This window comes from Tyto alba, unplaced genomic scaffold (genome assembly GCF_018691265.1).
Source record: "Tyto alba isolate M040663 unplaced genomic scaffold, T.alba_DEE_v4.0 Super-Scaffold_6, whole genome shotgun sequence".
NCBI lineage: Eukaryota > Metazoa > Chordata > Aves > Strigiformes > Tytonidae > Tyto > Tyto alba.
Genome location: NW_024881327.1, coordinates 13,449,529 through 13,474,746, shown reverse-complemented (window position 1 = coordinate 13,474,746; position 25,218 = coordinate 13,449,529).

The window sequence follows — 25,218 nt, the reverse complement described above, 5'->3', positions numbered from 1 at the left end:
TGTACCTACAAATTTCATCAGGGAAGAATATAACTGCAATACAGACAAGAAGCTGAGTAGGCACATCATTCTAATTAGAAATAGCCAAAAAAAATTCATCTGAAACTGAAAAAGTTCTTCCCTTCCCATTACACTACATGATTTCATAGTAAGCCAGAACATATAAGATAGTACTTTTGCTAAGATCAGGGCAATTTTGTGTTTGCAATTTTCAAGTGGCATTATCAGTGAGACAAGAATAAGGCTCTAAATATAAAAATAGAACAAAAGATTCAGCAAAACAGCTGAATTGACATGAACCTTCAGCTGAGGAAAACTGAATCTTTGGAAATACAAGATTCTAGCAGGAAGTTGGCCATAGGTGACTTAGACTGTATGCTCTTCTATCCCACACACAGAGTCAAACACTAGGGGAAACTACAGTACATAGTGGGTAAAACACTGATAATCTGCCTCCTTAGACATAATTCACAGATATGGCTAAAATTTTCTCTATAGGTTTCCTATTTTCCCTATGGCTGCCAGTATTTAGGTTATCAGGGAAAACGCAAGGCCCTTTCTTATGACATTCTTAAGTTATTACAGAAATAAAACTACTGCTGCTTTGCCATACACTGAAGGCTTATCTATTTCAACACATTTCTGTAAGGCCTTATTATTTCCTGTTTTCTGAACTTACTGTGCTGCAAATTAGTGTTGTCTCTGAGATTCTCCAAGGTGCAGACACGAAGAAAACCACAGGTGATCTCCCATGCAGTGAAGTCCTTGTCTTGCTTGTGCTTTCGCACATGCACCCAGAATACGCTTTCCCTGCCTATGACTTCAGGCCATTCAGGCATTCACACACTGAGCCTTCTCTGCTCACTAGTAGAAAGACAAGCACCTAACAGCCAGTATGAAATTTGATCCACCTGTTTTCAACTGAAATCCACCAAAAACTAAAAAAATAAATTTCAGACCGTCTTCTGGAATAATACATTCAAATATTTTCTTAGTATGAAAAGACTAAAATCCGCCCTTCCAGTCTGAAAAGTCCCTGCAAAGAAAAACAGCAGAATTACATTCCCAGTGTTACAAGGAACATGGGGAACTTGGCTCCAGTATTTGCTGCGGCTGTTTCTACAGCACACAAGTACCACAAATCAGATGCTCAAGGAGTAAAGTTTAATTTGTAATTCATGAGACTAGATCAGATTTATCAAAGGATTAATGGGATACAACATAATCATAAACAAATGAGATGGCAAAGGCTATCACTGCTTGGCATTGTAACTGATTCTGGTTTGGGGTTTTTTTCTGTGTTTTGGGGAGGGTTGTTGGTGGGGTTTTTTTTGCTTTGTTTTAAAGCAAAACACAGATTTTTCAAATGCATAAATCTTTGACATTTAGAAGTCTGACAAACGGCTTCAATATAGAATAATCCACTCAAATTCAAAGGATTTTAATGTCTATCAGCAGTAGCATTGCACTACATCGTACATTGCAGTAACATTGTACTCGTTCCCATTTACTTAATAGAAAAGAAACCAAAAAACTAAACAAATGTCATTGCTTAAAACAAAGTCAAATTTTAAAGATTTTCTACAAAGTTCGAGTACAAACAAAATGAGACAGCATAAATAACCCTTAAATTTACATGGCTTTATAGAGACTAATCAGTTGTCAATATTAGAATAGAATATTAGAATACTCTTTTCTAGCCAGTTGTGAAATTAACACTTGAGACATACTAGTGTTGTTTTTAACTCCAAAGTAGAGGAGAAAAGGTACTACAAAAATCATATGTGTTGACATTATGAGTCATTTATTCATACTTTTTGAAGTAACTACCAGGATTAGTTTGAGGCACATAAATTTAAGGGAAGAGTCAGAAAATACATTTCAAAGGACTAAGATTAAGAATTTAACCATATCTTCCACCTACACTTAGCACCTAGAAATCCATCTACAGTCTCAAGCACAGTCTGGGCCCCAAAGACCTATTCTGTTCTCTACACATAAACTGGTTGGCACTATTGCTAGAAATGCTGGGCCTGTGTAGCTACGTTTTTCCACATGGAGCTGGTGGAGACTATTATGAGAGATGTTGAAAGGAGCGCTAGGCTATGGACCGTAAAGGAAAACTATGTGTTCCATGAAAATTACATCAATACCTACACCGAGGCATGTTTGAGAAGATGGAACACAAAACTATAGGATGTTGATTACAGAAGCACATATCTATATTTGAAGAGAGTTTGAAATCCTTCATGTCAACTGAATAATGTCCCTTTAGGGAACTAACAAAGCTGAAGTACACAAAATCAGATCTCATGAAGTACATGCTGAGGAGCAGCAGGTCACCGTCAGTCATCTCCACTTGTCCGTGACGGGTCCTTATGTGAGAATGGTCGCCCAATGCATGTACCTGTCTGATGACATGCAGCATGCAGATGGTCCTCCCAGAGACACAGAGGGCCACACCTTCCCCACCTCCCTACCCACCCACCCCCAATGGCATACAGCCTGCAAGCAGGATCCTCAGGACAGCAGTCCAAAGAAGAACCATAAGCCAAATCCCCTTCTCCTTTCTGAATGTACACTCTGCATCATAACACGACATCCGCCTGAAATAGATAGGCGGTCTCCCAATGGACCCACCTGCTCAGCTTAATATGTAACTCAGTGTTGATATGGTAGGCCACAGCCATTAAATGTGTATTAAAACAGAAAAATATTTATCCAATTCAGCATCTAATTCCGGGTGTGCCTCTGTAAATTCAAAACTCTTTCCATTGAAACAATCGGATGACGACAACAGTGACATGTTAAAATTATCTACCCATACATATGGTAGCTCAAATAAAAAAGAAATAGCTATAATGGGACAAGGTTACAAAAAAAAAAAAGTTACAAAACTTCAATTTTTATTCACTTTTTTTTTTTTAATAAGGCTAAAACTGTAAATAGGTAGTGAGAAACACCCGCAGAAGATAGAATTACAGGTCATTTCAGGCTGATAAAGTGAAAAACAAGAAAGCTAAAGCATTCAGCATAAAAATCAGAGTAATTTCTAAATCCTTCCTTATTTACAACATGATGTGCTATCACCATTTTAAACAAGGAACAAGATCTTTTCTCTCCTACTTTCCGACTTCACATGCAAGTGCTCTGCATTTTGCATTAAAAAGACCACTCACCACATGCTGTAAATAAAACATGGTGAACTGAGGGCAGGGGAGGCATGACGCAACAGAGGCACAGAATTTGTTTCTGAAAGGACAAAACCACATTGCCATGTTCAGCTACAAGAGAAACAACAGCCAGATCCTCTCCATTTATGATTAGACTTTATTGCCTCAAGGGAGGGAGACAGAAAGGGTAATTTTCCATCGCAACTTGGAATACAGCATATCATGCAATTTCAAACAAGATGGCCAAAAGCAAACACACCTGTGAAAAATGGTAACTAGACAAACACTGCTTGCTTGATGAAATCTCACAACAGAACCACTGAAGTACAAAGTCATTTATGAACCAAATGGTTCAAATGTAAAAAATGCACCTCGCTACAGCACAAAGCAAGCCACTAATTCACTGCATTAGAAAGTAATTTGTGAATTGAATCTTGGAGCGTGCTTCTTTTTGCTTTTGTTTACACTCAAGCTGAATGTTCTTAAACTACATAGGCTGCATCCTAAATCACAATCACAGGGTTTGTGTGTGTATATATTGTGTATATGTAAATACGTATTTGGAAATTGTATGGAGATTGGGAACAATTAGAACTCTTATGCCATGGAAATATTGCATAGGCATGAAGAGTGTATAACATTACTCTTGAATTATTAAGGGTCAGAAGGTCAGCCCACGCATGCAGACCTTTCCTCAAAACAAGGTTACCACAGTGACCTCTTCAGAACCTCCTGCCTCCTGGTGTATTTTTTGACCATCTCTGCTCCAGGTTTTCCACGTTGTTGGAATTCCACAGATGGTCCCCATCGCCCCCAAAGAAATGCTCTTTCCAGATGAATTCCCCAGAACAGCACTTCCATTTCTTAGACAGCAGAAGGATATTTTCCAGAAACTCATGATTCCCAAGAGTGCAACAATGGGCTAATAATCATTCTAATATCTTAGAAAATCTGGTAGAAGTTTAAACACATTTTCACAGGGCACTGATGTTCCAGTAAATGCTGGAAGCGCTCTAACCAGCATTTGATAACTGTATATTAAAGGATTTGGGTGTCCCTTCTCATTGTTTCAATGTAAACAGCATATTCCTAATAAAGCCTATGATAATGTAATGCTTTTGAAGTTTTCGTCAACTGTTTTAAACATGGCATTCTAATGTCCTTTAATAAACAGACAGAACAGTCAGTAGTTCAATACTCCAGTCTCTCCTTTCTCTTACTATTTCATTATATTTGTTTATTTTAATGGTTTTCTAAGTTTATTTCCCTTCACCCACATCCTCTGTGTTTCTCAAAGTCCCTTAAAAATTACTTAAGTAACAAAAGACATTATGACACAAAGATAGAAGGAAAGATATTTTAGTATATCATTTCTCAGCTGAAGTGTCACACCTCAACACACATAGCTGTGCCCGTAAATGCTCTTCATGCCATCATAGTATTACAATGATACATACACTCTTTGGCAAAAATAATCCACATGTATCGCAACATTTTCATTCACATTCCATGTTTAGTGATCCTTTTCCAGGATTTCTGCTTGCATCTGTGGTTAAATGCTGTAATTCCTGCATTGTATATCCATTCTACACACGGAGCAAAAGACAGATTTCTTCCTTAAAAGAAATTCAGTATAATTAATAATAGAATAGCTATTATAAAGAAATAAGTTGTATCCCCTCTGTACACAGACATATCTTTCATACATACTAAGTGGACTTACTGAGCACGTTTATCAGGACAGAGATGAGAAATCCTGTAACTCAGATGATGCAGAAATGTATATGCGGAAAATCTTTAATTTCCTACATTACTTTAAGGGGAAGTCATCAAAGAGAGGTAAACATGAATAGAATGAGAATAAAGGAAATCTTGATTTAATAACTGATTTTTAATCTCCTTTGCATTTATGCTTCACTGACCTAAAAAAAAAATAAATAAAAAAAAAAAATCTCGTTTTCACTGGCTGCTGTAACCACTGAAACAAACATTAACTCTAAACCAAATTAAAACAGGATTTTGAAGTAGTGAAACAGCTCACTAAAGATACCTTATGCAAGTGGTAAAATGGGTTTACCCAAATGCTCTTTATTCAACAACCTTGTTTTGAATCAAAGAATTTTCCATGAGAAAGGTTTATTCTAATTGTGAGTCAGATTTTTAAAGGTTTCAGTTCACCACCCCAAAGCTTTACCAGGATCTTCACAGAGGATGAGCATCACCATCTGCACCTTCAAATAGTATTCCACTGAACAACCAAAAAACCAATAATGAATATATTAAGTTGGCACCTGCTGAGATTTTAAAATGAGCTGTGGTGAGCTACTGCTCCTTGCTAACACCACTGAACGTTCCTCCTCACCTGGGTGAAGCCCCCAAGCACTGCAGCTGGTAGAGCCTGCAGGAGGAAGGCTGCGAATGGCTCACTGAAAGTAACCCAAGAAAAAGTATTTCAACACCAGTGAAGCCTGGTAAAAACCTGCCTACTGACTCCCACAGTATTATCTAATTAAGATACGCTGATTTCAAGCCTTCCTCTAATTCTAAATTTAAGTTTTCTGTTAAAGACTCAGTTTCTGAAAACTGGGATGGTAACTGTTCAACACTTACTTCAAAGATCAAAATCCAAGTTGCCTCAAAGCCAACGCATTACTCTCTTTTTAAAGGAATACACCAAAATAAATTTTAAACAGCATATCACTTTTAATTGAATGTTTTACTTAAAAAGATATTAAAATTACCACCAATCTTGAACCTTTAAATAAGATTAAATGCTCTACTTCTGCTATACTACTCTCCTCAGGATTCTAGACTTTTTATTTTTACCTTTTAAAACAATTTTGGCAATACAGACAGACAAGTGATTTTTCTTAGTTTCCCCCACTTCCATTGTAGCTGACTCAGGCTTCATTTCAAATGTCTGCAAAATATACTTGGTGTCTGGACTACTAATCCACAGAGGTTTCTTTTCCAACTTGTTTCCTTGGCAGGTGATGGAATCAATTCTATTACTGTTATTTTCAGAAAAATTGATAGAGGTTCAAAGACTACTGTTTTGTTTTAAATAGAGCCAGCCTTTGAAATACAACTACCTGCCAGTGGTCTAAAATGCCTTTTTAAGCAGTTCATATAACATAGAAAGTAATAAACATAAAGGCAAAACTTTAGCAAGTATGAAAAGATAGGAAAACACCCACATGTCATTATAGACTGTTTCGACCTACACATACAATATAAATCAAGCATCATGTAACAGTAGCTTAACTAATTCTATTAATCTCTATGAGTAAGCATTTCACATTTGGCCATTTTCACATCCTGTAATTATTCCAGAGGAAACACAGGTTAAAGGTTCAACTAGCACTTAAAATGTCTCCTAAAGCATAATTATATCTACAGGACTTAGCCCGTGGGTAAAATTGGGAAACCTTCAACACAAAGCATTTATTTTTCTCAAATACTGTGGAGTCCAATTATTCCAAATAATTTATTTTTTAATACTCAGATCTATACAGTGTGTATCTCAAAAGGAAAAGCTATCTGCAACCTGAACAATTTGGGCCATGAAACATTATTACTCACCTATAATAAATGGTTAATACAGAATCATGAGCTCCTTCAAATACATTCAAATGAAGAATCATAAAATCAGTCACAGCTGTTGATTGCTCAGTATTCAGTAAGGGATCATTGCAAAAGCAGAGGCCTCAAGAGCAGCCTTTTTTGTTAAATAGAAAAATATGTCTTCCCACAAACACAAAACACCTATTTGCTTTTTCATGGCTTGTTTTCAGAACAGAAACTCTTTTTCAAAGATGGGAAGAGGGCCCTCAAAGTGTGTGTGTCATGATGTATCTGTTTAGATAAACTACGCTCTTAGGGAAAAAAAAACGAACAACAAAACAAAACAAAAACCCCCAAAATCAAACAATTCCATACATTGAAATTGCCTGGCATACAGTGGGAAAAAGCTGAGAAGAGGTAAGCATTCAAAATAGGTAGGAGTTTAAGAGAGGTAGATAATATGCTAGAAGAGAATCTTGCAATTCTTATCTACAGAGTCCTCTAATCTCCATCTTCCCATTAAATACACACAACAAAAGCTATATGCAGTACACATTAATTTGAAAGAAAAATATATTCAATTGCATTAATTTGCCATTAGCAATTTATAAGACACGTAAATAAAAGGCTATTTGTTCGCCATCATTACCAAGGCTCTGATTTTGCTCAGCTACAACTTCTCTTTGACGGCATCAATGGGAGGTGTTCACAATGAAGTCTGTAAGCACCAATTCAAAGTCTGGGTCCTGAAAAACAACTACTTTACTACTAATTGCAAGTGGTGCAACTGATGGAATCTGGCACGCAAGTTCCAAGGCTTTCGTTGAAAAAAATATGTAACTTGAGAAACTCATGAAAGGGATATTAAAAAAACAACAAAAAAAAAACCAACACAAACCAAAACCAAACAAGCTCTCAAATTGGTAAATGCTAGAATTAAGGCTGTTCATGAAGCATGATTTCAGACTTATTAAATGTATTCAGTGTAATGGCATTGCTCAATATTACCAGAGCAAGACATGTATGCAGCCAAAGGAAAAAAAAAAAATATCCAAAACAAACACCAGTGCCCAAAAACCAGTGTAACGTTTTAAGCTAAAACTGTTCTTCTCTTCTAAACTTTTATTTTACTCCCTGTTTATCCTGCTTTAGATAATACAAAAGTCTAAGAAATTACTGTACCACCACTTATAAAAAGACTGTATAAAAATATGGAAAGGGGAGTTTCATAAGATACTACATGGCTACAATAGAGTCAAGCCGAAACTGAAATCCAAACCAAAATGACCATAGGTATTGAGTAAGAACTTTGGTTTACACAGTTTTCCATTATTTATTTTTAAAAACATTCCACAGTTTTTTACTAAAAATCCCCCAAACCACCCTAACTGACTTTGACATATTTTTAGAGTTCTCCCAATGTTTTCCTTTCCTTAGGAATTTTTCTTCAGAGTTGCATTAACATCTCACTCACCAACACAGGCAGCTAATGGATCTTTATAGGTATTTGCCAAAGGCAGCAAGCACTGAAATACAGGCAACAGAACAAAGGCCAAGATATTTTATGTTTCGGACACTCTTCCTAATCCTCTTGACCTTACAACATCCAGAGCTACAGTGAGATCAGAGAGCATTTTAAAAGGATTCCCCAAGTATCTTCTACAAGATAAAAAATAAAACTTATCTATTCAGGAAGATACTTCTTTGCCACTAAAAATAGCATTCTGACTGTTTCTCACTTAATCCAGTTTATATTGATGACATCTAGGGGATGAAGAGGGAATGGAAATAGAAAAATGCCGTTTCTCCAATTCCAGTGTGAGGAAGTGCTGTTGATCAGTTTATGAATCAGCAGGTAACTCCAAGGTCTCGATGACCTTTCAGCACCCTGGGGCAATCTTTACACAAGGACTAACTGTGCTCACACAGATCCTGCACTGTACTAGGTACTAATCTGTTAACACTTGGCATTCAGGTCTTCTTGTTCTACTTCTGTTTTCCCAAAGAAACTATACATTGACTATGTAATCCCAGTGCAGCAATAAGTCACGGGATCCTGACCCAAAAGCAGTTCTGGCTTTTCAGTTCTTTCCTCTTCCTTCTTCAGTATCTTACTGTCCTCCTACATTGACAATGAGCAACAACTGTCTACATCAGTAATCCTTTTGTTTTGATGGTAAAATTGGTCATGAGTGACACGTGAAAGGGCTGGGTTTAGACATTTTCCCTGCTGGCAAGAGTCAAGTTCTGTTGTTTTACAGAAGGAACACCAGAAGCAGGTTAGCTTTAAACATCAGATTCACCTGTGATAGGCTCAAGATTTCCCTCACTCTTTCTACTGTAGTACCAGTGAGTTGCTACACGCTACAGAGAGCCGCATTACTGTTCCTGAACACCGATAAGTCCATTGCAAGCACTCGCTGCTTGGTTTTCCCTCACGGTCAATGCAAGAGGAACTGAAAGTTTGCAAGGGATGAGCTGAAGTCAACGTAGATGATGTGAATTATTCAAGCATTCCAAATGTGTCTCTTCTCAAACATCAGTCACTTAATGCATCCAAAGCTAAGATGCATTTTTGAGGAGAGGCACATGGTAAAAAGATGTAGTTTATATGGAATCAGGGTGGATTCCGACATCTCTAGCAACGGACCTTATTCAGCACGCAAAGAATTATAAATTGGGTGCTATTTTTCTTAAAGCATAAGGCATCTGCAAATCTTGCCTAAGAAAAATTGTGTTCAATTGATATATGTGAATATCACAAGCTTGCTGATATCTAATATTCAGAAAAATATGAACAATTAGAAATAAACACTAATCTAAATCACGGTGCACAATACTGGTGAGACATTTAAAAAGGTATGAAAATGTGTGCATAGTCAAATATAAATTTCACTTTTTGTTCAAGGAAAGTATGACAGCATTCACCTGTTGTTTACAACCACTGCTAATGAAAAGTCGCCAACGCAAACCAACTTGTGAACTCTCTGTGCTGCTCAGTAGGAAAAAACTAGGGCCCTGATTCAGGAAGCTCCTACTTTTGCTGGAACAGGTATCTTGCCTCGAAAGTTCAAAAGACTGTCTCACCCAAAATGAGCTGCCATCCTACAGTAACATTTCAACAATTGAGGCTAAAAGAAGTCACACCAACACTACATACTTTGTTTGTGTTGAAGTGTGATGTATACTTTCATATGGGGGATAAAGTTCCTTGTTATTTTTGTCACATATGGCTCATCTTAGCTCAGTAACTGCCCACTAGAGTAGCCATTGGCCATGCGATTTTCATAGATGCAACTGGCAGACAGAGTTTAAACCAACGGCCCATTCGCTTATAAAAGGCGCTCGGCACTGCTGATGGTGAGCCATGGCATCCTCTGTTAAGCAACAAGTTACTTCAGCTTTCTGTACAAGGTCCCTGCCTAGCAGGACGAGTATAAACCAGCACAGATTTACAATCCATTACCCAGTATGCCCTAGAACATTCAAATTCCAATTATTGCCAGGAAAGAAAGGGTGGGATGAGTAAATTAAACACTTACATGTAGTTGTTAGTGCTTTGGAAATGTGACTTTATCTAGAAGCATCAAGCCTCAAATTCCAATCAACGGTCTTCACCAAAGCACATGGAATTCCAGCAGAGCAAGAAAACCACCAGCTCTTCTCACTACACCCCCACCTGTGACGGAGCGGTGGGTGCAAAGCGACCCTGGCCACCTGCAGCCAGCCGCTGCTCTGCCCGCACCGCCAACCCGCCTCGCCTCTGCAGCCACAGCGCCACGTTCCCCGCAGCGCCCCCGGTTACTGCTGCCTCTCCCGATGGAAACCCAAGAATGTCTTTGGGCTCTAGAGATTAGTTAAGTATTAGCGTTTTCAAAACGCATCTGGTTGAGAAGGGAAAACAGAAACCTGCTCGACCTGTTCACCTCCGCGTATCTTAAATCCCCTGATCGCTGGTAAGGTATTTAGTATCTTAAAACATATGGGTGTTTTTCAGACTACTTCTGTACAACTTGCAATTATAAAACCAGATTTCATAAGGTAATTTTATGGATCCAGTAAAAGCAAGCATCTGGTGTCTTCTTAGATTTCATTTTTCAGAAGAGATCTGCTCATCTGTGAGAGTACTTCCCGTAATTTTGTTCTTTGCAGAATACTTAAATATATATGGTTTGATTTACAGAGCACCTTCCAGTTCCGGTGTTACCTCATCATACAGGGATGCAAACCCATGCATCTAAGCCTAAAATCTTTTATTACACTGGTGAAGCTCCACTACAAAAAAAAAAACAGGCCAGATATTGCTGCATAGACATGCAGCAGAGTTACAGCAGGCACGCCACACTGACAAGGTTTTTCTAAGAAACAAAAATTACGAAGGCAGTGATGTTAGACAGCAATTAGTGATATTAAGTGGGAAAATTAGGACTGAAGCAGGTGGCTTACAATAGGCAAAAGCACCTTTCCTCTGCGGCTGGTAGTGAATGTATTTGTTGCCAGATGAGGCTGCCGTTTGAGTTCAAAAACAGAGCCAGGCAAGCCCAGAGGCAAGAGGCTGGGATGTCTCCTCCAGCACCCACAGCCCAACAGCCGTGGGTGCTGGGAGGGTCAGTGGGGAACCAAAGCTGATGGGACCAGGCTTGTTTGTCCTCCCTCCTGCGCATCCCCCCCACAGCCGCCATCGGGGACAGGTTCCTGAGCGAGACCCACTGTCATCCTGGATGTTTGTAGCAGCCACTGTTATTGTTGTTAGTTAATCAAATAAAAGCAAAACATGATTTTCAGGCTGAAGTGTCCAGTGTTTGAGAACAATTTGTTTGGTTTTGGCCACTTCAACGTGTACATACAGAACATGTCAGTCTCGCAAACACAAATCACTGTATTCCATTTCTGATAATTCCTCACGCTTTAAAATTGATTTTTCATTTTGTTTCCTTCGTATTGTGTAAATGCACACAGAGAAAAACTGTCATGCAGATAAATGATACAGAATTGTCAAACATGCACAAGTACTTAACTTTTAAAACCCCAGTTTTGCCTTGCCTTCATCTACGAATGTTGTAAACTGAAAAAAGACTCAATATTTAAGTTGTCTACTTCAGCTAAAACATTCATCATACATTCCAGAATATTTCATGGTATTAAGTACACTGTATATCAAGCAAATAAAGCAAAGGCATAATATTATGTTTTTCTAACTACATCAATTAGTATTTCTGAATAGGAATGTGTCTTCTATGGCAGCTGAAGGGATAATTTAGCTGTTTTTAGCTCACCTTCTGCTTGTAGTTTCCAGATACCACATCATGTGATTTAAAATGATCCTCAATAAGTCATTATCAATTTAACATTTACACTGGTGACATTACTGTTAATTTTTAGTTCTCATTCAGATGGACAAGGATTTTAATCTAATAATTACAAGAGTTAATAGGCTACTAATACTAATTATAAAAAGTTATTGTTTTAATTAATGTTAATATTGTATTAAATGTAATTATTAGAAGAGTAATTATTAGTACTAGTACAACTGGTCCTTGCAACTCTAGAGGCTAGACCTGATTTTGCAATACATAAATGGTAATGTGTATTTCTCCCCTTCAAAACAGTTTTTTCTAACTACTGGATGTTCTATAGCTAAATTTGAAACGCTTAGCCCCACTGTTTTTACTCACCTGGATGAATAAATCCTGGCTCCAGAGAACAGAAGAACTCTATTATCAACTTCCTCTGTGATATAGAAAGTCCTTTTAAAAATGCTGCCAGGTACTAAAAACAGATTTAGCATTTTCTTAAAACAGGAAGACTTGCAGTAGGAGATGAGCTCCTCATTACCCATCTGTTTCCAGTCGTTTTTATTTATATTACCAAACTTTCCAGATGTCATGCTCTTCATCTTTTGTCCCTGTGGGATAATAAACTATGTTCCTCTTACAAGGTCTTTATATCTACCCTTATATTTAAACATTACGAATAATTTTTAAATGAGAGATGTGTTAAATTCTTATTTTCTATAGAGTTTTCCAAGACCAGCACTCACCAATTCCCTCTTGCAAACTACCTAACAAAAGAGAGAAAGAACAGGACGGAGTGCACTTCTGGGTGCAGGGATGTGGGTGTCAGGGAGGGCAGCAGCATGGGGTTAAGTTAGTTGGAAATAAAACTAGAGGTAGTCTTGCCTCCAGTGAGCCATTTATATATATTGAAAAGAGGAGAAGCAAAGAACAAAACAAATGCCAGACCTGCAGGTGTGCTAACAAATTAAAACTGGAGTAGGAAAATAAAAAATCTCCTATATCCTCTCAACCTCTGCCTCACCTCAGCAATCTCGATGATGCAACCTTTATTCTGAGGAAAAGTGCATGCGGTCAGTCTCACCCGTAAACACAAACTGGATGCCTACGCCGGCTGGCACAGCTCTGCTGCTGCCCCTCACCAGTGCCAGCTGGCGTCGATTACAGGAGCCCCAAAACTGCCCTAAGCTACTGAAAGACGGAGAAAGGAGAAAAACTGGCTCCTTGCTTAACTAAAAACACTAACTCGAAAACAGACATTACCTGCAAAGTATTTTAGTTGTAAAAAGTTTTCAACAGTATGTGGTACTGTCTTCTGGCTTACCAGGAAAGCATTGAAGAGAGGGTTATTCAAATAAATAATTTGTGCTTACCTATGTGATGGTTTCTCTCAGTATGACTTACTCCAATGCAATGGAAAAGAGAGTACTTGTGAGGTGGTTGTGTGGTCTGCATCAAAAAAGTCAGAATCATAAAATGTGTTCTTAAATCTCCAAATGGTATTTTATCTCTATACATGTTCCACTTGGAATTTTCCATATCTAGTAAAAATGTTGTTCTTTCCTCTATGAACAACAGAAATTTTTATGTTGTTACCAAGTTCCCTAAAACTAAGAGGAGGAAGAAACTGAGTCATGTAAGTCAGCCATTATTATTTTAAATACACTATACAGAGCTTTCTACAAAAATGCATAGTACATCCTTTATATAAAGTAATTTATTTTTTTAGTATATATAATGCATAAGCCATGATGCAGCTATGAAAATGTTCATGTTACAAGCCACGCTTTTGGGGATTTAAAAATATTTTTTTTAAAAAATCAAGCCTCTATGCTTTGTGTCTGCAAAATGGGACAGTGTACTTTTATAAATGCAATCAATTTGTTTTCCTGAGAAAAAGACCAAACAGAATGAAAAGTTTGTCACATCCAAGACTTGTACTCATCACAGGTATGTGCTCTGGAGCACAGCAATCTCACAGACACCAAGCAACACTACATTCATAGTAGAGAAGTAAGAAAGGTCTTGAGACATGCTTTAAGCATTGAAAGTCAACACATTGCTCAAACATAGGAAGTCAAAAACTCAGGAAGGTCTTGTGAAACACAAGACTCCACAGAAGTGTCCTGGCAGAACAGGTCTTCAGCCTGGGGTTTACTCTATCTCACAAATGTTTCTTCATAACCCAAAGACACCTCTAGAAAAATCACATATACTCCACGGACAGATTTTATTGCCTTCATGTTTCCCTTCTGTGATCAAGTCTCCAGTACTGTACCAAGAATTTAACTCTTTTGCTGATAGTTCTTCTTTTAAAAATTGCTTGGTAACTGAAGTCCCACTGAGCAAGCAGCAAGCACTTTGCCTAAGGCAGGAAATGCAAAACCTGTTATGGCAAACCAATGCTGGCAATCCACAGCAGGTTTGGGATCTGAGAGTTTGGGCCATGACTCCTACGCAGCTTCAAAAGGAAGTCTGCAGGTTGGTATTATCAATTCACAAAACGGGGAGAAATATACCCAAGTGGGATGACTACTCAAAAAACCCTGCCATCCTACACAGATTTTGCCTCCCTGTACAAGTCTAGCTTCTTCAGATAGCTCCTGAAGAGCCACCTGCACTGACAGAAAGAAAAAGTAGCCTTTTATAATCCAATCAGAACTCCCTTGGTTTTGGCAGCTCCCAAGCTTTTGTCCTGTGGAAAGAACCCCCACAGCTGGCTCTTCAAGGGCTCGAAACAGATTAATTGCAGTTAAAGAGCTGTCCTGCAACAACCCTGCGCTGGAGTGACTTATCCTGAGCTGGTTCTCGCTGCGTATTTTTTCCCACGCTTTCTTATTAAACTACACATTTAGCATATGCATACACTAGCATTCACATATACACAGTATGCTGTGAATACTTACAGTATACATATATGTAAAGCATACCCACAGTAAATATGTTATTGGCCACGTTGGTTAGCAGACTGCATGAGTGGCTCCAGCAGAGTTTGGCCCTGTCCCAGTAGCTTCTCTCTGGTTTGCCGCAGCAATACCAGGTCAGATGACAAACTGTCCATTTACATAATGTAAAGATCCAGCTCTGGGTCTTACGTACAACTCGTACAGTGAAAGTTTTTCCCCTATTAGCTGCTACAGCTCTCTAAAGCAATGCACGCTTGCTGGGGGGGAGTGCAAGAAGATCAGAAAACAGCTATTAAGACAAAAGACACCCCTGCAGTCAATTTACATGGTTGTAACTCCATTCCACACTTGCTAAACCTTTTCACCGAACCTTATTGGAAACAGAGCTCCCCCAACACAGGAGGGAATTAGAGGGTTTCTGCAGTGCATTCACACCACAATGAGTTGTACTAGAGCAGCTACGTGCTGGAGTTTTTTCCACGGCCTTTATATTAAAGCAACTTATTTTACAGGTCAACACTCTGCCAAGCTTGCTCCTTGGCGAGACTTGCAGCTTCCACAGTGGCAGAGCAAAGTAGCCACAGCTGTACCAGCTGTACATTTAATGCCGAGCACAGGTTCCCAGCAGCTTAAATAATACGAGTTCAGTGTAGCAGTCAAGATTACACATTAAGCAACCATGAGCAAAACAGGAGCAATTAGAGCACAGCTAGGGAGTGCTCAAATGTGTAACCAGATACTCTCACAGCCAATACATATCAATACAGCATATAAAAACATGGTCAAGCACCACAGCTCTCTCCCTCTGAGTGTTACAGTTGGGTGGTCTTGCAATGAAAAGTACTTGTTAAATCACATCTTGTCCACCCATAAAGACAGCCAGCCATAAACCGGCTCCTGACACTTAAAAATAGAAAGTGCTCCCATCAATGCTGCTAGTAACTTGAGTAACCCCGAAGAGGACATTTCTGGACAAGGTGATAGCTGACCACAGCTTTTCACAGGAAAACAGCACTCGAACGGACCTCTTGAATGATAGATCTAATGCACAATTTCCTCCTTTCATGCCAAATGGGAAAACAAAGCTCTCTCCACACAGAATTGTGGAACGCTCTATACCTACACACCTATACCTTGACAGCTGCTTTGCTAATAACATTGCACATTTTCCGCTACTTCTGATCCCATTAGGTAATATGAAGCACTACTAGCAACTGAATTTCTGCAATAGGATTTGTGTCATTAAAAAAAAAAAAAAAAAATCACCAATTCACAGGTCCTAAAGAAAAGAAAAAGACGAGACTAAATTTATTAGGTATAGTCAGACAAAGTTCCTGAGTGATGAACAAACATTGCCTAACAGAGTGAACAGGTACTATGTAGAAGTAATTTTGTTTTGGTTTGGTTTTTGTTTGTTTTGTTTGTTTGTTAGGGTTTCTTGTTGTTTTGTTTGTTTGCTTTGGTTTTTTTAATTAGGTCCACCAGATTACCTGTGGACAGGATAGATTTCCAGAAAAAAAAATTCAAAATCCAGATGGTTGAATAAGCAAAGCAACTGCTTTCTAAAATACTGAGAAATAGTGCAAAAAAAGGCAGCACAGGGAACGTAGCTGCAAGGGAATTCAGTTAAGGATTGGAAGACTGTGCAGGAAGCTGGAAAGACTATAAAGGAGATGACAGCACAACACAGATAGAAGCATGTAGATGAAATCTGTGTAGGGGAGAAATAAAATGGGAAGGACCAACATTTTTGATGGGCTAGAACATCAGACACATGAAAGGAAAAACTCCACATGCAAGATTTCAAGGCATTCATTTTCTTCCTCCTATACTAAAAGGATGTCAAGAGGCAACAGATTGAACAAAAGTCAAAGCTTAGTTGAAAGCCATAGAGGAAAATGGTCATTCTTCTGCCAAATGACTCTTCACCCCAAGATTTTAAATTTCTGGGAAACTTACATTATTTTTACTGTCAATTGGCTTGTGCTTTTTATGGTTTCTTGGGTAATATTAATAGGCCAGTGAATTCTACAAGCAGTTTTTAAAGAATGTTTACCAGACTGTTTCCAAGATTTCTGGAGAATGTGGATTACCAAATACGTGATTTTAATCGAGGAATTTATAAAGCAAAAAATCATACTTTCTTCTTTGAGATTAGTTAATGGGTATGAAAATAAACACAGCCAATATGACAGCAGAATTCAATAGAATTTAATTAATTCAAGTTAGGACTAGACAATTTACATCCCAGATCTCTGGAAACACTGGCACATGAAGCAGGAGGTGTTAAAAAAAATATTTTACTATGTCTCTGATGTTGAGGGTGGTGCCATCTGATCGGAAAATAGCAAATATAATACCCAGAACTTGAGAAAGAAAGAATGCAATCTGGGCAAGCAAAGTTCAGTTTTTCTGATCCCAGCAGAATGCAAGGCTTCAGGGCAGTTACTGAGGGAGAAAAAAAAATGTTGAAGAGGTGGAAGTAAACAGAGGAATATACATCCATCTCCATGTCCAAAAAAAAAAAAAAAAAAAAACAACCAAACCACAACACAATGTCAGACTAACTTTTTTTTTTTATGTGAGCATCTCTAGTAGACATCATTTGTCTGGCCTTCAATAAAGCCTATGATAGCGTGACATAAAAAATTCTATAGTGAACTCAGAAACAGAGGGGAAACTTGAAGTACATATTAGCAGTTTGAACAACCGACTAGCTTATGGAGTTTTTAAAAGGGAAAGCATGCACCATGTGGAGATTATTAGTGTACATCCGCAAACATTTGTTCGGAAAGTCATTTTATTTAGTACTTTTAACCAACGAACTTAGCAAGGAAAAAAATCAAAACCAGCAGTATTTTATTAAAAACAGCTTCTAACACAACGGTTAGGAGATACAGCCAACACACAGAAGGACCTTATAGAATATCACACAGAATTTAATGGGTAACTTTATGATACTCGAGCATGAAATCCTGTAGCATAAGATGGAGGGCTACATGCATGGAAGCACCAGAAAATTAAGCTATTTATCAACTGGAAAAGTTTAAGGAGGGGAAATACTTTGTTGACAGTACTCATTGATAACAGATTGACTGTGACCTGCCAACATAATGGAGACACCTCAAAGACAAATATGATCTGAAAAATGTATCAGGAGCTGTGTGTCCAACTGAGATAGGAAAGCATTTGTACCACTGTACTTCAGGGAGCAGCACATGGAAATGTGGCCATTTACACTCCAGAAAACTGAATACAAACCAGAGGCAGAGGAGGACTTCCAGGATGTTACAGGGAGTAGAGAACCTCTCTCAAAGGAGGAGGCCAAAAAAAGCATTGAGCAAAACTAGCCCAGAAAGACAAATGGTGGGAGAATGACTTCTCTTTACAAGTGTCAACAAACAAAAGACACTAGAAAAATTTGGCTTGCTGCACATGAACTTCTAAAACTGGTTGCTCAGACTAGGAACCTAACTGCTGATACAAGCTTCCCATTTGCTGAATTTGATATTTTAACTGTACCATTTCTGCCCGATTACATGCAAATCTGCAAAGACCTTACATACCCCCTTACAGAGAGGTTTAATCCCACTGAAATGAACAGCCTATGAAAGCCAGAATCTAAATCCCAGACATCCAAATATTAAGAATTCCAAATGAATTCATACATACAAGTCTTAAAATCTTTTGATTGGAACCCAATATTCATTTCTGTTAGGTCCCAATGAATAACCAAGCGGACAAGGAAAAAATTCTTCCTACCCCTCTTACTGTACAAAAGACTGTGGTGCAAGCTAAATGACCACCAGACAGCAAGATATGACTAGACTATTCGGCCTCAAGAAGCTCTTTAATTAAAAACAAAAAACAGATAAACAAAAAATCAAAACATACATAAAACTAAGTTGGATTTGTTCAAACTGGGTCCCTAAAGTGAAATTCGGGCACTTTTGAAGAAGACAGGCTAACCTCCACAGGTGCTGAACAATCCCTGTGCAGCCAGTTATGTCTTATGTTAACATGGGCTCGAGGTTACACAGGAGAACTAATCCTCTGTTTCATTCCAACTCTCTCCTAGCACTCCCCACTTGGCCCAACTGGTGGGCTGGGACAGCCACGGTCCGTAAATCAGGGCAAGGGTGCTTTTACACTCTGAGAAGGCCCCATAACACCCACCTGTACCACAAGACCAAGACCATATCCCTTGAATAAGCAGACAGTGAAAAACCTTCTTACTGATTTTAACATATTCACTAGTATGACACATATCTCAACCCTTTTTAATCAAGACAGTTCTGCCTGTTTTTACTCTGCTGTTCATTTTTGGAAGTTGCTCAAACATTTCTTTCTGTTCAAAGTCATAGCAGACTACTAATCCAATAAATCCCTCTTTTCTCCTATACACTACCCATTCAGAGTCCTCAAAAACACTGGCATAGCTTTAAGTGCAGCCTTGAGTTGCACTAGTGATACTTTTAGTAACACTGAAGTTTTATAAAGTTAGGATATGCAGAACATTCTTTTACATAAATATGCAAGATGTAAATAATTTTTTATATTTACATAGAAAATTTTCCTTTCAATAGAAAATTTCTTGGGCTCTGATTTGGACTAAACAGAACTGAAAGCAGACTTGGCAGAGCAACTAACTGTTCTTCATAACAAATGGAAAGTAAGAAAATACTTCTAATTCTTTTACTTCCTTCCAGCTCTTGTTCAAAACCAGCTTATTAAGTACTTTTGCAGTTGCCCCAAAAGGAAAAGTAATTTAAACAATAGATTTCAAAAGCCTCTTTCAATATATAGTTCTCATAAATGTTGTCTCTTTGATCTGTTTTATTGGACTTAAAAAAAAAAAAAAAAAAAAAAAAAAAACAAACCAACAAACCTCTCTAAGGTCTACTGTTAAAAAATAAACAAAAACTTCTGAGATTATATATAAATGCTCAAAGTGAGAGGAAAGTGCTTCCATGCTTGAAGTTTCTACTAGCTTTATATCTAACATAAGGAGAGAAATGAGATAATCACTGAGAATAATCTACTTCAAGAAGGACACATGGTCAGTGGATGAACAAGATAAAGTCAAAAGAAAATACAAAACATGAGAGTTGAAACAAATGAGAAGGGGGGAAAAAAAACCCCTAGGATTTAATTTTTAAAAGAAAGTGTTCAAGAAAACTCAAAATGTGAAGAGAGAAAGAGAAAATAAAAGAAACAGAAAAGTTACAACTTCAAAGATTGCCAACTTCTGTCCTGTCAAGGATGTGTGCAAGATTCCTATTCCACTCATATAACTCACTTCAACTGAAAAGGCCTTAAGCATCACCTTGTAGACACTACAACATATCTGACAACTGTCGACGGTTCAGCAGAGAGGTGTTACTAAACAGCTATGGCACTGGTAAATTGGTGCCTGATGCTTAATACTAACATTAATACAACCTGCCTGTACAGAGTTGGGCTAGGCTCTTAGGTTATGGCATGCAGCTAACTACTGTACACTGAGGGGAAAATATATGTCCAGGAGGGGAAAATTTAAGGCTATTTCTCAACCTAGGCTGAAGCAGATGTGGTGGAATGCACTTTTTCCTGAACATGAAACATGACGGAAATCAGTGTAAAAAAGCAAAAAAAAAGTGTTCTTTCTTCCCTTCTGCTTTGGAAGAATGAGGCCTTCAGATGGTTTCTCGTTAACTTTCTCAGTCTGTGTTTGCTTTTTCCATGAAGACTCAGGAAAAAGGGAAGTGTGTGGTAGTAACTGACCTGTAAATTTATATACTACTTGAGGGGAATTCCACCCATTCCTGTACCCTGGATATTTCCATAGGTACAAAACAGACCACTTCGAACACTTTTATTTCATGTCTCCTTAATCCTCCTCTCGGACACAGGTCCTTTTTCTCAAAGGATCTATTGCCAAGACCTCCACCACCTCACCATTTTCAGAAGTAAGGTCCGACACAATGAGTCAAGCACACTGTGGATGCAAACACAGTGAAATGTTCGTGTGAAACATTATCTTCCCTGGGACAACCCTACAGGTCTACCAAAAAGAGGAGTTTATGCTCTTCTGCTTGCACAAAGCTTCCTTCAATGCAGAAGATGCCTGAAGAACTGGTTTATAGCTCCCTTCCCAACAAGTGTATGCCTCCCCTTTTTCTCTCCTAAGCACAACTGTATAATACAGTTCCCTCAATGTCAAACATTAAGCAGCTCAACAAAACAAACTAAAATGTACAAATGAAACATTAGAGACAGATTTCCCCTTCTTTGCCACTGCAAAGTTAAAAGCTCTGGCCCTGTAAATCTTTTAGCCCTTGGACTTATGAGCCTGATTAAAAACACAAGATGAATCACAAAAAATGGTAGGCAAAAGGTGCTTTTTATTTATCTAACAAAATGCTGTCAAAAACACTGCAAGAAAATTTACATAGCACTCTCCCGTACTTACTGCCTCTCTAATTTAACTGAAAACAAAAATTATACTACAAACATGAAAACACTTATTATGTATTTTAGCCAGCCACATTGTTGTGTGTATTTACCACAATTTAAGACCTCAGTGATTTTGGAAGACTCAAAAACATTTATGCTGCTTTCCCTATGACAGACAAATGAACATAAAGCGATGACAAAAGTAATAGTTGTGAAGCAACATTCACTTTTCTGAAAACTACTTGTTCTCCTTCTGAAGTCTGTACTGTTAAAAATCAGAAGACTGGTTCTGCCCTCAAAACATTTGCAGTCTGACCAATTTTGGACTCATTCACAAACGCTGAGATAGAAGCAAGTGCCTCGGAAAGGTAGGAAGCACCTTCGCAGAGTGCAGGGAATATTTTTAACCTTAACGTTAATTCCCAAAGCACCTGGAAAAAGCTGTAGGACTCCTGGATAGTACTACAGCTCAGACGAAGAACTGGTACTTAAACTGACAAATACTCACCAGTAAGACTGGATTCACTTTGTCAAGCATTCCGGAGCTTTGCCAGTGCTTTGCCAGTCATAACCATTCAGTTACTGACAGAATTAATAAATAGCAGTAAGACCAAACCACAGATTATTCATGGTCAGGAGGAAATAAGAAGTTCATATTTAGGCTTTATTGCTCATACAATCTTGCCTAAATAATTCCTCTACCATTTGCACTCTGCCTTACACATTCATGTTTAAATAGATTGAGCTACATTGAAAACCATTATCTAAAGATCTAAAGAAGTCAAATGCAAAAGGTTTTATAACAATTGAGTGTTTTATATTCAAAGAGTCACCTTACCTATGTAACAACCTGGCCGCTAGTCTTTATGTGGATGGACTTCTCAAAGTAGTTACGATGATCCAAAAAGGTTATGATAACTGGGTTTACAGATATAGTTATGCTTCAGAAGATGATGTTATGCACGACAGAGGAAAGGGATGAGTGTTTCAGTGAATAAACCGCCTATATACTTGTGGCAAGCCTGGAAGCAAGCTAAGGATTACAGTGTGTGGAACTGATGGGGCTTGGCAGAGCTATGAATGAACCAAGAGAACCAAGAGAACAACATGGCCTGAGAACAAAGTAAAAACAGATTCTGACAGATGTAGCTCATTCTTTAGCAAAACAGATTAACAATTTGCAGTAAGACAGATGAACATGACAACAATCAAGACAGCAGGTCACCTTTTTCCAAATGGGAAATGTAAACCCAGTACAGAAAAATCATAAGCTAATAAAATAATTCTCTCCATAACACAGTGTAATTTATGAATGGATGTCTTACAGGAGTAAGCTAGAAAGTTATAACAGGTTGGCTTTTTTTAAAATAAGAATTAGGAATACATTATTCTTCAGTAGGGCCCGTGCCACTTTACCTTCATCCCTGAGGCTCATAATAATTTCTAGTTAGGAACAGATAGAGAGCTAAGAATTATCTTGCTGTCAGCCTTGGTAACTTTTCCACTAGCTTTGGCCTAATGCCAGAATTTGACTTCATAAAAATTAATACAAATCTTACATAAAGTGTTTTGTTTAACTTATATACACTCAAATAATGGTATATAAAAATGTATATATTCGGTGACAGTTAAATAAACCATCTTATATTACCTTAAAGAAAAAAGTTACCATACAGGCTTCTTCATGAAATTCAAAAGGACATATTTTCAGTAACACTGTGAAAATGAACTCTTAAGCAAGAAGATATCAAAATTTATGTACAAAACAGCACAACCAATGACACATAAATTAGCATCTGCTTGATCAGTTACACACTTCCAACATGCATATACTGATTATGTCCAGGAACATTTCTTAGTATCATAGTAAATCTCAATCATCTGCTGATGACTTTTTTCAGGGCAATCTAAAACTTGTCCTTCAGGTGATTTCCACCAGATCAATGCAAAAGGCATCCAGAATATAATTTAGTTGCTTCACTGTGTAACTGCACAGCTAACTTGAGATTTGCTAGCCCTCAAATTCTCACTTAAAACAGATTTATTAATTACAACAAATTGTACCTTACATCTAGTTGGCTAAAATATATTATATCCATTCTTTTTTAAGATAATACTATCCTTAACTTTAAAAAATGGAAACCTGAGCTCTAACTGAATATTCATACATGAAAAAATATGTCAAGAATCCAATTCCATTTAGGTATCCAGATAATTTAAATATATGTCTGTCCATATGCATTTCGCTAAGTTTTATATCACAATTAGTATGCTATACCTGGGGCTTTTTTAGACTTATCTTTCAGGTAGGGGTCATGCTCCCTATATACGGTATACAGCATTTGGCTCCTTCTCGGAGCTAATAGAAACAAATCAGAACAACGTGATGATGGGTTACTCCTAGGCAACCAGCATTGGTGCAGCTTTCACACACGTACTGACTTTCGAACAAAAGCAGTTTGAGACTGAACACTTTTCAACTCAAAGTGTGACCCACCATCATCAGCCCAGGAGGAAGAGTTAACCATCATGGAGTCACTCTCCCTGAGGAAACAGCAAGGGAGTGTGGAGCATGGTAGGTAGGGTAAGAACAGGACTACAATCCCAGAAAAATAAATGTTTCTACAGCTCACGTATATTCAGAAGAGAAGAAAACAATGTAAAAACTGAAACAAGGTTTCCGACTCCTCCCTGTAACTACAAAAGCATCCTTTATGGTTGCAAAAATGTACAGTCTGCTTTTTGCCACTTCTAAGGATATCTTTGAAAAAATTTGGCTTTGATACGGGGACTGGCTGGTGGTAAACAAACTCCATACTGGTCTGAACTGGAAAGGAAGAGTGACCAACCTCAGTGCCAGGAGGCCTGCATCCCAGTTGAGCCAATCTGATGCACAGATTACACCTGCTGAAAGCTTCAGGTAGCTGTTGACCCTTCCGGTTTGGAAACCCCTTCTGCAGCTCAAAGTCATCGGGACATACCACATACTCCTAACATTTTATTCAGTATGTCTCCCAAGCTGCATGATCCAGCACTGAGCAATGCCATCACCTCTCTCCAGAGTTTTCCACCAAACTGCTCCTCAGAGGGTCATTTCTACCTCGCTCAGGGCTTCCATTCCGTAACAGCAGAAACAGGCCTGCGGGATGGGATGGGACCTGGCCCCACTCCACAACAGCTGTTGGAAGTATCAAGAGGGTGGGTGACAAGGACTCTCCAGTCGCTGTAAGCACCTGCAGAAGCCACTGAACACCAAGAAGAGTTGGGCCGTGGAGAATGCCAAGGGTGGCGCACCATTTGTGCTGCAGCGGGATATGGATTTGCAATGCTTGAAGAGAACAGTTAGCCCGCAAAACAAAGGTTCAGTTTAAAAGCATTTGGATGTATGAAGAAGCTAATGAGTCACTTTGACGCTCACAGAAATTTCTATGGACCAAGACCTGTCTAAACAATTCTGCCGTCTGTATAAATTCCCAGGAAAACCAGTACATTTGGATTAAATATAAGTCATGTTCATCACTCTTGCTATAGCAAAGCATCAACAGCAACTAGCTCTCCGTTCCCAAATTTTAGCATAGGATCTACATGGGGAAAAAAGTAATTAAGTGATACTTGAAAGTATTTCACTTCATGCGATATCAGTGTGATTAACACACAACCCAGAGCTAAGTTTCTCAAACAATCCTTTATAATTCTAAGTCCCATAATAAACACCTACTAAAATAAACAAAATAAGTTGCCAATCAACAAAATGTTTGAGATGGTTTTTTGGTTTTGGTTTGGTGGTTTTTTGTTTTTGGGTTTTTTTTTTTTGTTGTTTTGTTTTTTGTTTTTTGTTTTTTGGTT